Genomic DNA, 12624 nt, shown 5'->3' on the forward strand with positions numbered 1-12624 from the left:
GCTCTCACTCATACTGAACAGTGTTTGTCTTCTAAAATAAGCACTTTTTATATTTGTCATAGCTTTCTTTTAACCATTGGCTATGAGGAACTATTTACAGTGTCTGCAGATTCTACAACCACCTTTCTACTTGTACTTGTCAAAATTTGTGAAGTACAAGAGATTTTGAATAATTTCTTTCTTACTATAATAAAGTAACAATGATTATGTGACAAGTCATCTGGTTTGGGGCCTTTTGATTGGTTTTGCTTTATTTTGCTGATGAGGCTACCTTGCAGGGACATCATCATCATCAGAAAATTCTATAAAGTACCCCCCACCCCATATTCTCCAAGGTTTTAGCAAAATGGGACCTGGACAAACAGGAATGTTTGTTCTTTGAGGGAACCTTTTACTTTCAGACTTTAATTGCTCTATATCATGATCTGTTGGCATCTATTCAAAAACATTACCTTCCCTGTGTAGATTTTTCTGACTGTAATATTCCTACACAAATTGAAATCTCTGGGCACTTCATAATTTCTTCTATAAAATACTAAGTGTTCCTGTGTGTCCTGAACTGGGAGAATACAGGGATTAGGAACAGATGATCTCTGCCCACAAGACTCTCTAGGCTGGCGGGGGTGCATAAGCTGATGATTGCAGTGCACGGGATGAAGCTGATAATAGAGGTGTGAATTAAATATGTGAGAAGTCTTTAGAGATCTGCTTATGTAGAACTAATCACATAGGACTTTCTAAATTATATAATGTAAAACTGAAAGAATGTACTTAACCACTTAAAAGTTAAGTGATTATTCATTTGCGTGACCTAGAAAGCATTCAGTTAATGGCCACCTACAGTATTCACAACACAATGATATGCTGTCCATGTTGAAAGATAAAAGAATATGCAGCCCCTTTCCATAATGAGCTCTTAACCTTGATGAACACAAGGTTAGCCTGTTCTTAAAAACAGACTTTGCTGTGACATCAAACTCAGTAACTGAAAGTTAAGAACAGGCCCAGTGACACATAAACCATCTAACATGAAGAACAGTTAAAAGGCATATGAATGTGAAAATCATTTGAGTGTTAAAATGCTTCTTTGATGAGCTGTACTGTGATTTCTATGTCATTCTTAGTTGGGCACACACTTTACTCACAGCTCATTTTTAATTGAGAAGTTCAGGTAGAGCATTTGAATTCATTGGACTTTAAATTTTATTGCTTGTTTGCTTGTCTTTACATACTCTCAGAAATGGACTCCTCTCTTATAATCTTTAAGTGTTTTTTGTGTATCTATAAGTTAATGACTTCTCTGTATTTTATATTCAGTACTGATCTTTTTCATTTGTAAATTTTTTTTACTTCTTTTTTTTCTTTACTATTATGTGTTTTAAATTGTATACATCAGCCATGGGTTCCCCTGTCCTCCCCCCTCCCGCCCCCACCCTCACCTTCCCCCCAGCCCCTCTCCTCCATTCCCATATCCTCCAGGATCAAGGCACCCCTGGTGGATTCAGTACAGGCAAATTCTGTCACCTCTTTCCAGACTGAGCAAAGTGTCCCTGTGTAAGCCCAAGGTTTCAAAGAGCCAGCTCATGCACTAAGGACAGATCCTGGTCCCACAGACTGGGTGCCTCCCAAAGAGATCAAGCTATTCAATGGTCTCACTTATCCAGAGGGCCTGATCCAGCTGGGGGCTCCACAGCCTTTGGTTCATAATTCATGTGCTTCCATTCGATTGGCTATTTGTCCCTGTGCTTTTTGCAATCTTGGATTCAGCAATTCACGCTCTTGCAGACCCTCCTCTTTCTTGACAGTTGGACACCTGGAGCTCCATCTGGGGCCTGGCTGAGGATCTCTGCATCCACTTCCATCAGTTATTGGATGAGAGTTCCAAGACGACTGTTAGGGTGTTTACTCATCTGATCACCAGACTAGGTCAGATCAGGCTTTCTCTCGACCATTGCCAGCAGACTACAGAGGATATATCATTGTGGATTTCTGGGGACCTCTCGTGCACTCTGCCTATTCCTGTTTTCATGTGGTTTTCATCTATCATGGTCTGTTATTCCTTATTCTCCCTTTCTGTTTTTGATCCAGCTGGGATCTCCTGCTCCCCTGAGCTTTTTTCCCCCTCAAATCTTGCCCTTCATTACTCCCACTGTCGTCCAGGTTCTTCATGTAGATATCATCCATTTCTCTGTCATTGGGTGATCCTTGGGTATTTCCTAGGGTCCCGTTTTCTAGGTAGCCTCCCTGAAGTTGTGTAGCAGTCTAGTCATCTTTGTTTTACATCTAGTATCCTCCTATGAGTGAGTACATACCGTGTTTGTCGTTCTGAGACTGGGTTACCTCACTCAGGATGATTTTTTTCTAGATCCATCCATTTGCCTGCAAACCTCATGATGTCATTGTTTTTCTCTGCTGAGTAGCACTGCATTGTGTATATGTACCATATTTTCTTTATCCATTCTTCAGTTGAAGATCATCTAGGTTGTTTCCAGGTTCTGGCTATTACAAACAATGCTGATATGAACATAGCTGAGCAAATGCCCTTGTGGTATGATTGAACAATCCTTGGGTATATGCCCAAGAGTGCTACAACTGGGTCTTTGGGGAGATGGATTTCCAATTTTCTAAGGAAGTGCCATATTGATTTCCAAAGTGGCTGTATAAGCTTGCATTCCCACCAGCAGTGGAGGAGAGTTCCCCTTGCTCCACATCCTCTCCAGCATAAGCTGTCTTCTGTGCTTTTGATCTTAGCCATTCTGACAGGTGTAAGGTGGTATCTCAGAGTCATTTTGATTTGCATTTCCCGGACAAATAGGGATGTTGAGCAATTCCTTAAATGTCTTTCAGCCATTTGAACTTCCTCTGTGGAGAATTCTCTGTTTAGTTCTATAGCCCATTTCTTAATTGGACTGTTGTGCATTTTGATGTCTAATTTCTTGCGTTCTTTATATATTCTGGATATCAGCCCTCTGTCAGATGTGGGTTGGTGAAGACCTTTTCCCATTCTGTAGGCTGTTGCTTTGTCTTGTTGACCGTGTCCTTTGCTCTACAAAAGCTTCTCAGTTTTAACAGGTTCCATTGATTGATTGTTTCTCTCAGTGTCTGTGCTACTGGTGTTATAGTTAGAATCTGGTGCCAATGCGTTCAAGAGTACTTCCTACTTTCTCTGTTATCAGGTTCAGAGTAGCTGGATTTATGTTGTGGTCTTTGATCCACTTGGATTTAAGTTTTGTGCATGGTGACTGATAGGGATCTATTTGCAGCCTTCTACACATTGACATCCAGTTATGCCAGCACCATTTGTTGAAGATGCTTTCTTTTTTCCATTGTACATTTTTGGCTTCTTTGTCAAAAATTATATGTTCATAGGTGTGCGGGTTAATGTCAGCGTCTTCAATTAGATTCCATTGGTCCACATGTCGGTTTTTATGCCAGTACCAAGCTGTTTTTATTACAGTAGCTCTATAGTAGAGCTTGAGGTCGGGAACGTGATGCCTCCAGAGGTTGTTTTATTGTACAGGATTCTTTTGGCTATCCTGGGATTTTTGTTTTTCCATATGAAGTTGAGTATTATTCTTTCCAGATCTGTGAAGAATTGTGTTGGTAATTTGATGGGAATTGCATTGAATCTGTAGATTGCTTTTGGTAAGGTCGCCATTTTTACTATGTTAATCCTGCCTATCCATGAGCATGGGAGATCTTTCCATTTTCTGACATCTTCTTCAGTTTCTTTTTTCAGGGACTTAAAATTATTGTCATATAGGTCCTTCACATACTTAGTTAGCGTAACCCCAAGGTATTTTATATCATTTGTGGCTATGGTAAAGGGTGATGTATCTCTGATTTCCTTCTCAGCCTGTTTGTCTACTGTATATAGAAGGGCTACTGATTTTTTTTTGAGTTGATCTTATATCCTGCAATGTTGCTTAAGGTTTTTATTAGCTGTATCAGTTCCTTGGTTGAATTTTGGGGGTCACTCATGTATACTAACATGTCATGTGTAAATAGGGAGAGCTTGACTTCTTCCTTTCCAATTTGTATCCCCTTAATCTCTTTATGTTGTCTTATAGCTCTGGCTAGAACTTCAAGTACTATATTGAATAAGTAGGAGGAGAGGGGACTGCCTTGCCTTGTTCCTGATTTTAGTGGTATTGCTTTGAGTTTCTCTCCATTTAATTTGATGTTGGCTTTCGCTTGCTGTAGATTGCCTTTATTATGTTTAGGTATGTTCCCTGTATTCCTGATTGCTCCAAGACCTTTATCATGAAGGGGTGTTGGATTGTGTCAAATGCCTTTTCTGCATCTAGTGAGATGATCATGTGGTTTTTTTTCTTTGAGTTTGTTTATATGGTGTATTATATTGATGGACTTTCGTATGTTGAACCACCCTTGCATCCCTGGGATGAAGCCTACTTGATCGTGGTGGATAATTGTTTTGATGTGTCCTTGGAGTCTGTTTGCCAGTATTTTATTGAGTATTTTTGCATCAATGTTCATGAGGAAGATTGGTCTGTAGTTCTCTTTCTTTGTTGCATCTTTGTTTGGTTTAGGAATCAGGGTAATTGTAGCCTCATAGAAGGAGTTTGGTAATATACCTTCTGTTTCTATTGTGTGGAACTATTTAAAGAGTATTGGTATTAAGTCTTGTTTGAAGATCTGGTAGAATTCTGCAGTGAAACCATCAGGTCCATGGCTTTTTTTGGTTGGGAGACTTTTAATGACTGATTCTATTTCCTTAGGGGTTATTTAACTATTTAAATGGTTTCTCTGGTCTTGATTTAACTTAGGTATGTGGTACCTATCCAGAAAATTATCTTTCTTTTAGATTTTCCAGTTTTGTGGAGTAGAGGTTTTTGAAGTATAACCTGATGATTCTCTGGATTTCCTCATTGTCTGTTGTTGTGTCCCCCTTTTCATTTCTGATTTTGTTAATTTGGATGCTCTCTCTCTGTCTTTTGGTTAGTTTGGATAAGGGCTTGTCTACCTTGTTGATCTTCTCAAAGAACCAACTCTTTGTTTCATTAATCCTTTGTTTTGTTGTCTTTATTTCTATTTAATTGATTTCAGCTCTCAATTTGATAATTTCCTGGCGTCTGTTCCTCCTGGGAGACTTTGCTTCTTCCTGTTCAAGGGCTTTCAGGTGTGCTGTCAAGTCGCTAGCATGAGATTTCTCCAGCTTCTTTATGTGGGCATTTAGTGCTATGAATTTCCCTCTTAGCACTGCTTTCATAGTATCCCATAAGTTTGGGTATGTGGTGTATTCATTTTCATTGATCTCTAGGAAGTCTCTAATTTCTTTCTTTATTTCTTCCTTAACCCATTGGCGATACAGTTGGGCATGATTCAGTTTCCATGAGATTGTGGGATTTCTGTAGTTTTTTCTGTTGTTGAAATCTAACTTTAAACCATGGTGGTCTGATAGAACAGAGGGGGTTATTCCAATTGTTTTGTATCTGTTGAGATTTGTTTTGTGGCCAAGTATGTGGTCTATTTTAGAGAAGGTTCAATGGGGTGCTGAGAAGAAGGTATATTCTTTTTTGTTTGGGTGGAATGTTCTGTAGATATCGATTAAGTCCATTTGAGCCATAACATCAGTTAAAACCATTATGTCTCTGTTAAGTTTCAATTTGACCGATCTGTCCAGAGGTGATAGTGGGGTGTTGAAGTCTCCCACTATCAATGTGTGGGGTTTTATATGTGATTTAAGCTTTAGTAATGTTTCTTTTACATATGTGGGTGCCCTTGTGTTTGGGGCATAAATGTTCAGAATTGAGACTTCATCTTGGTGGATCTTTCCTGCAATGAGTATGTAATGTCCTTCATCATCTCTTTTGATTGATTTTAGTTTGAAGTATATTTTGCTGGATATTAGGATGGCTACACCAGCTTGCTTCTTAAGACCATTTGATTGGAAAGTCTTTTTCCAACCTTTTATTCTTAGGAGGTGTCTGTCTTTGAATTTGAGGTGTGTTTCTTGTATGCAGCAGAAAGATGGGTCCTGTTTTCATATCCATTCTGTTAGTCTGTGTCTTTTTATAGGTGAATTAAGTCCATTGATATTAAGGGATATTAATGACCAGTGATTGTTCCTTCCTGTTGTTATTTTTATTTTTTGGTGGTAGTGTGTGTGTACTTCTCTTCTTTGATGTTTACTGCTGGGGTGTTATCTATTGCCTGTGTTTTCATGGGTGTATCTGCCTTCCTTAGGTTGGAATTTTCCTTCTAGTGCTTTCTGTAGGGCTGGGTTTGTAGATAAGTATTGTTTAAATCTGGTTTTGTCTTGGAAGGTCTTGTTCACTCCATCTATGTTGATTGAGAGTTTTGCTGGGTATATTAGTCTAGGCTGGCATCCATGGTCTCTTAGTATCTGCATTATATCTGTCCAGGTCCTTCTGGCTTTCAAAGTCTCCATTCAGAAATCGGGTGTTATTCTGATGGGTTTGCCTTTATAAGTCACTTGGCCTTTTTCCTTTGCTGCCCTTAATATTCTTTCTTTATTCTGTACGTTTAGTTGTTTAATTATTATGTGGTGAGGGGACTTTTTGGTGGGGTCTAGTCTGTTTGGTGTTCTATAGGCTTCTTGTATCTTCATAGGCATTTCCTTCTTTAAGTTGGGAAAGTTTTCTTCTATGATCTTGTTAAATATATTTTCTGTGCCTTTGAGTTGGTATTATTCTCCTTCCTCTATCCCTATTATTCATAGGTTTGGTCTTTTCATGGTGTTCCAAATGTCTTGTACATTTTCGGTCATGACTTTGTTAGTTTTAGTGTTTTCTTTGACTGATGAATCTATTTTTTTACCATATCTTCAACACCAGAGATCCTCTCTTCCATCTCTTGCATTCTGTTGGTTATACTTGCCTCTGAAGTTCCTGTTTGTTTACTCAGATTTTCTATTTCCAACATTCCTTCTGCTAGTGTCTTCTTCATTTTTTTCTATTTCTCTCTTCAGGTCTTGGATTGTCTCTCTTGCTTTTTCATGATTTTCATTCAAGGATTTATTGTTTTCTTCTGCTTTAATTGTCCTTTCCTCTAGTTTTTTATAGCGTTCTTCCCATTTTTTGTTTGTCTGTTCCTCTACTTTATTTTTGATTTCTTCTATATAAGGCTCTAGCCTCTTCATGATGTTACTTATAAGGTTGTTTTCTTCTTCTTCTTCCATTCTGTGATGTTCAGGTCTAGCTGTTGGAGAAGGGCTAGGTTCTGGTGATGCTGTATTGCTCTTTATTTTGTTGTATGTACTTCTGCCTTGACGTCTGCCCATCTCTTCTTGTGTTCTTTCTTGGTCTTATCAGTGTACTTGGTCCAGAGAGAGTTGACAGATTTAGGGAGCCTCTCTCTGGTCCAGATGGAAGCTCTGGGCGAGATTGGAGCGCTGGTCCAGATGAGAGTGCTGGCTGGATAGGAGCTGGGGGGGCTGTACTCTGCGTCTTGGGAAGTCCCTGCTGTCTCTTTATTTTGTCCAGATGGGAGCTACTCTTGTCCAGATGGGAGTTCCTCTGGTCTCTGGTCCAGATGGGAGTTCCAGGGCAGGACAGAAGCTTGAGGCTTGTCTCTGAGTCTCAGGAAGTGGCTGGGGTCTCATACAAATGGGGCGCAGTTGCCTCTCTGACTATAACCCAGGCACTCACCTCTGATCCAGATGGGAGTTCCGGGGCGGACAGAAGCTGGGGGCTGGTCTCTGAGTCTCAGGAAGTGGCTGGGGTCTCAGGCAAATGGGTGTGGGGGCAGGGTGTGGAGTCTGCAGTGTCTGCCTGCAGTCTTGGAAAAGGGGAGCCTTCTCCCAGGGCCATCTGATTGGCAGGGAACTGGGGCCAAGTTGGTCAGGTCCTCCCGGGGTGGCCTGTGTCCAGTGGTGGGACCCGGGCGCAGTTGCCTCTCTGACTATCTTCATTTGTAAATTTTTAATCTCTTATTGCTAATAGTTTAGAAAACTCTAATATGCATTCATACACAGCAAAAATAATTTTGTTACATGTGATTCATTTTTCTTGTGTAAGTATATGTGCTTATTCTAGTGTTCAAACGGACTCTAAAATTTAATGTTCATATGGAAGATTGTTTTTTAGATAACCAAAATTGTTTGGGAGAATATCATGGAAGAAGTTGCCCTCCTATATGTCAAGAATTATATGACCCACACCTGTATAAGATTGTGCTCGTCTGAATCCTGTCATGGGGTACTCTCATTCCCACCTAAATGTGGATTTAGAAGTAGTCTATAATAGCTAGATAACAGTGGCTCATGAATCTTTATCTCCCACCCCCAAGAAGTTATAAGTAATGAACAGCTAGGAGAAGGGACTAATGAGGCTCTGCCCCTTCCTGAGAATTAATAGACAGTAAACAGTAGCTAAGAGGAGGAACTGTTAAGGCTCCACACCCCTAAGAATTAATAGGTCATTAACAGTACCTAAGGGGAAGGACTCATGAGTTTCCATCCCTCCCTAAGATTTAATAGGCAGTTGACAGAAGCTAAGGGAAGGGACTCATGAGGTTCCACCCCTTCCTGAGAATTGATAGGCTATTAACCATAGCTGAGAGGAGGGACTCTCTAGCCTCCTCCTTAAGGATTTATACGCAGTAATCAGTAGCTAGGGAGAAGTAACCTATGAGACCCCTGCCCCCACCCCTGTGGAGCTGTTCTCAGTTAGTGGTTGCTAGGGCAGGGGGAGCTATTTCTTCCTGTGTATCAGCCACTGACAAGGTACCCGTGTTCCTATAAGCAAACCTAATTAAATTCACTGAGTCACCAGGGAAAAAAGCCATTAAAGTAGGAAGTGAAGACTAGTTAGGAAGAGAAAAGGGATCAACAGTAGGATCGAAGTAATTATAATATGTATAAAATATTATAATGAAACTCTTTGTATAATTAGTACATGATAAAAAAATTGATATGACCTAAGAATAAACCAGCATGGCTGTGGAGACTTGGTATAGTAAGAAGATGGTATTATTTATTGTATAAATAATGGCTGGATTCCAAATTAAATGTCACACATCCAAACAGAACACCTAAGGTTCCCCTCCAGCTCCTCTTCCTGCTTCATTTCATTTTAGTTCAGGGCATCACCATTCTGCTTACAGTTTCAGGAAACTTGAGTCATCTTTGAAGCCTTTCTCTCTCTCACCCCACAGTCAGTGTGTCAAGAGAACCCATTTGGCCATCAAAATATATAGGTCAGAGAGAGGTAGGGCTAGAGAGTTGGTTAAATGGTTAAGAACACTTGTTGATCTCCTTCAGAGAACCTGGGGTCAATTCCCAGCACCCACATGGCAGCTTATTACTATCTGTAATTCTGTTCCTAGGGTATGTGAAGCCTTCTTCTGACCCCTCTGTGGTTATCGGACATGCACATTGTACATATACATACATGCAGACAAAACACCCATACACATAAAATACACACACACACACACACACACACACACACACACACAGAGAGAGAGAGAGAGAGAGAGAGAGAGAGAGAGAGAGAGAGAGAGAGAGACAGCATTTATCAATATGCTTCTGCCACCATTTTAGGGTTTGCTGTGTGATAGCAGTAAACTTCTAGATAGACTACTAGGGCCACCCTTGCTTCCTCTGAATCTGTCTTCAGCATGACAGCCAAAACAGTCCTTGTAAAATTGCTATCTGACCACAGCACTTCTTCATACTGGCTAGGGAGATACTCACATCATCCAGACTCAAGGATCAAGTCTTTATAGTGGCTTCTGAGGCCTCATATGACCCTGTAACTTTATTCTTTTTTTCTGTCTCAATAACTCCTTGTGAAACAGTTCTTTAGCAACATTGGCCTCTGTTCTTCCTTTATCCTTCTCAAGCCTTTCTCCTAAACTCATTTCCTTCTTTAGTGTACTCATTCCATAAACCCAAATTATACTCCCAGTAAGACCACACCTCTCCACTAATCTACTATCTTGTTCTGCTCTCTAGTATCAGCCATCCTCTAGCAATTGATAACTTCATGGAATTGTTGTTTATTGTTGCTCTGTCGCCCCCTGCTGGAAAGATATACACCATGAAATCAGGCTTTCTTGATCACTGAACAACTAGACTGGCACCTGGCCCACAGCTGAACACAGAGAAAACCAGGCAAAGGATATTACTGAGCAGCACAGAGTGGGTATTAACTGCTGTTCCAAGCATTCTTGCCCTAACACCACATATGCTTTTTTGAAAACAGTACTGGGAACAGAGTAAAGAGGGCAATTTGGTAAAGCTGTGGAACCTGAACAATCCAAGTGTTGTTTAAAATAGCAGTCCCCATAGAAATGTGGAGGCAGACATATTTGCAGCTGTATTCAACTGATTCACTCTTTGGAAGCCTGAAGTAGGTTGAATGGCACCTATTCTTTCCCCCAGATGATACATACATATACACACACATACATACATCATGTACATATACATATACTTAAACACTATGAATGTGACTGTGTTAGTAATTTTTGTTGCTGTGACAGAAATACCTGACATATGTGGTGTTATTGTATTCCCCAAAATATTGTGCACTCTAGTACACTTATCTGGGGTCAAGAACAGGACAGCCACTAGATACAGAGGATAGAAAGTGGTGACACTCATGCCTTTAATCCTAGCATTCCAGAGGCAGAAATCCCTCTGGATCTCTGTGAGTTCAAGGCCACATTGGAAACAGCCAGGCATGGTGACTCACGCCTTTAATCCCAGGGAGTGATGGCAGAAAGCAGAAAGATATATAAGGCATGAAGACCAGAAACTAGCAGCATTTGGCTGGTTAAGCTTTTAGGCTTTGGAGCAGCACAGTTCAGCTGAGATTCATTTGGATAAGGACACAGAGGCTTCCAGTTTGAGGAAACAGGATCAACTGAGGAACTGGCGAGGTGAGGTAGCTGTGGCTTGTTCTGCTTCTCTGATCTTCCAGCATTCACCCCAGTACCTGGCCTCAGGTTTGATTTTATAAGACTCTTTAAGATTCCTGCTACAGACATAGGTTCACAGTTTGAGAATATCATCTATCATGGCAGGACAGGCATGATGGCAGGAGCATAAGGCAGCTGATCACAGTGGGCCCACAGTCAGGAAACAAGAGAGGGATAAATACTGATGCTCAGATCTTTCTCCTTTTTATTCAATCTGGGTCCCCAGCCAGTGGCCTGCTGCCACTCTCAGTGAGGGTGAATCCTTCCTCCTCAGTTAAAGCTCTCTAGAATGTCCTAAAGGCATACTGTGTGACTCCTAGTGATTCCAAATCCAGTCAAACTGATATGAAGATCAACCATTGCAGTTACCTTATTTGGATAACAGGTATTTGCAGTTGTAACTTACATTGGCCTTAAATCTACTGATAACCATTCTCCTACGTAAAATAAAGGCAAAGAAGATTTGCAACACAGGTACAGAGGAGAGGAAAAGGCCATGTAAAGACAGATGCAGATACCGGGGTCATATTTTTCATGGGCTAAGAAGTTAGCTGGAATCATCAGAAACGGGATTAGAGCAAGAAAGGATTCTCTCCTAGTGCCTCCAGACACTTGATCCACAGGGCTTTCACCTTGCAGAAACACGGTAGATAACTTTTTGTTTTAAGCCACCAAAGTTTGTGTTCACTTATTAAGGCAGCCACAAGAAGCTAAGACATGGTCTTAGTCCTCAAGACTTAGGGTTGCACCTCTAGAATCCTGGTAGTATCACAAGTCTAGCTAGCAGGAACCATTCGTCTCAGCCTTTGCCAGTGGTGTTCACTGTCTCACAGATTTGTTGGCACTCATAGCTTGGCTAGACAGTTTAACATGGACTAATGCAGGGCAGTTCTGGGAGCTACTGTATGTGCTAAAGGAAGGCACTTTTATAGGCTTTAGTTTTTATTTCTTACTGTTTCATATGCTGCTCAAGATTTCTGGAAAGCCACTTCTGATGGCTTTGGAACATGAATCTCCTGCAGAGCTCTTCTCTCATACATCTTGACCTGGGTGATCATTACCTAAGTATTTACTTTCATAGAGATTCATTGAGCTGAACATTTTAAGATATGTGCACTCAGTGATCTCAGAATAAAGGTTTACAGAAATGAACATGCTGGAAAGGATCCCATTGTGCCTTTATTCCAACATCAATCCTCTGTTGACTGCTAAAAGGAATTGCAGTGACGCAAACTCATGGCAACCTCAAAACAAAACCAGAAGAGCTGTGCTGGGGTCTTGCTCATTTGTACAGAGAGGTTGATAGAGGCATACAGAAACCTGTTAACACAGCTGGGAAGGGGCAAAGTGAGAGTTGACCCCCAGGCCAGAGGTTGTGAGTGGTGCTCCACTCAGCTGTGTATTCAGTCAGAGAGTAAGCTCATAGGAAGATGATCTTACAGAGAGCAGTGTGGGCACAGACTTCCATGACATACCACAGGATAGCCCTCAAGACGGCACAAAGTCTTAAGCTCCCAATTCCTGGTGAGAAAGTGGAGCAGCAGGAAATGCCAGGTGTCACTGGCAGGAGCCCTGGGCCATGGCCACACATCAAGGATGATTCTGCAGCATGTGGTGAAGTCAAAGAGACTGTACTCTACTCTTCAGAGACTTCAGGCCTAGGAAGATCCATCAGATATGTACATGAGTAAATATGTAGGAAGACACTCAGTAACC

The 12624-nt window shown here is 41.0% G+C and overlaps 1 protein-coding gene across 4 annotated transcripts in view; it reads left to right on the forward strand.

Annotated features, from left to right (window-relative positions):
- Mtm1 (myotubularin 1) overlaps positions 1 to 12624 on the forward strand; it is a 132961-nt gene that overhangs the window by 118063 nt on the left and 2274 nt on the right. The window lies entirely within an intron of this gene.

This window comes from Onychomys torridus, chromosome X (assembly GCF_903995425.1).
Source record: "Onychomys torridus chromosome X, mOncTor1.1, whole genome shotgun sequence".
Taxonomy (NCBI): Eukaryota; Metazoa; Chordata; class Mammalia; order Rodentia; family Cricetidae; genus Onychomys; species Onychomys torridus.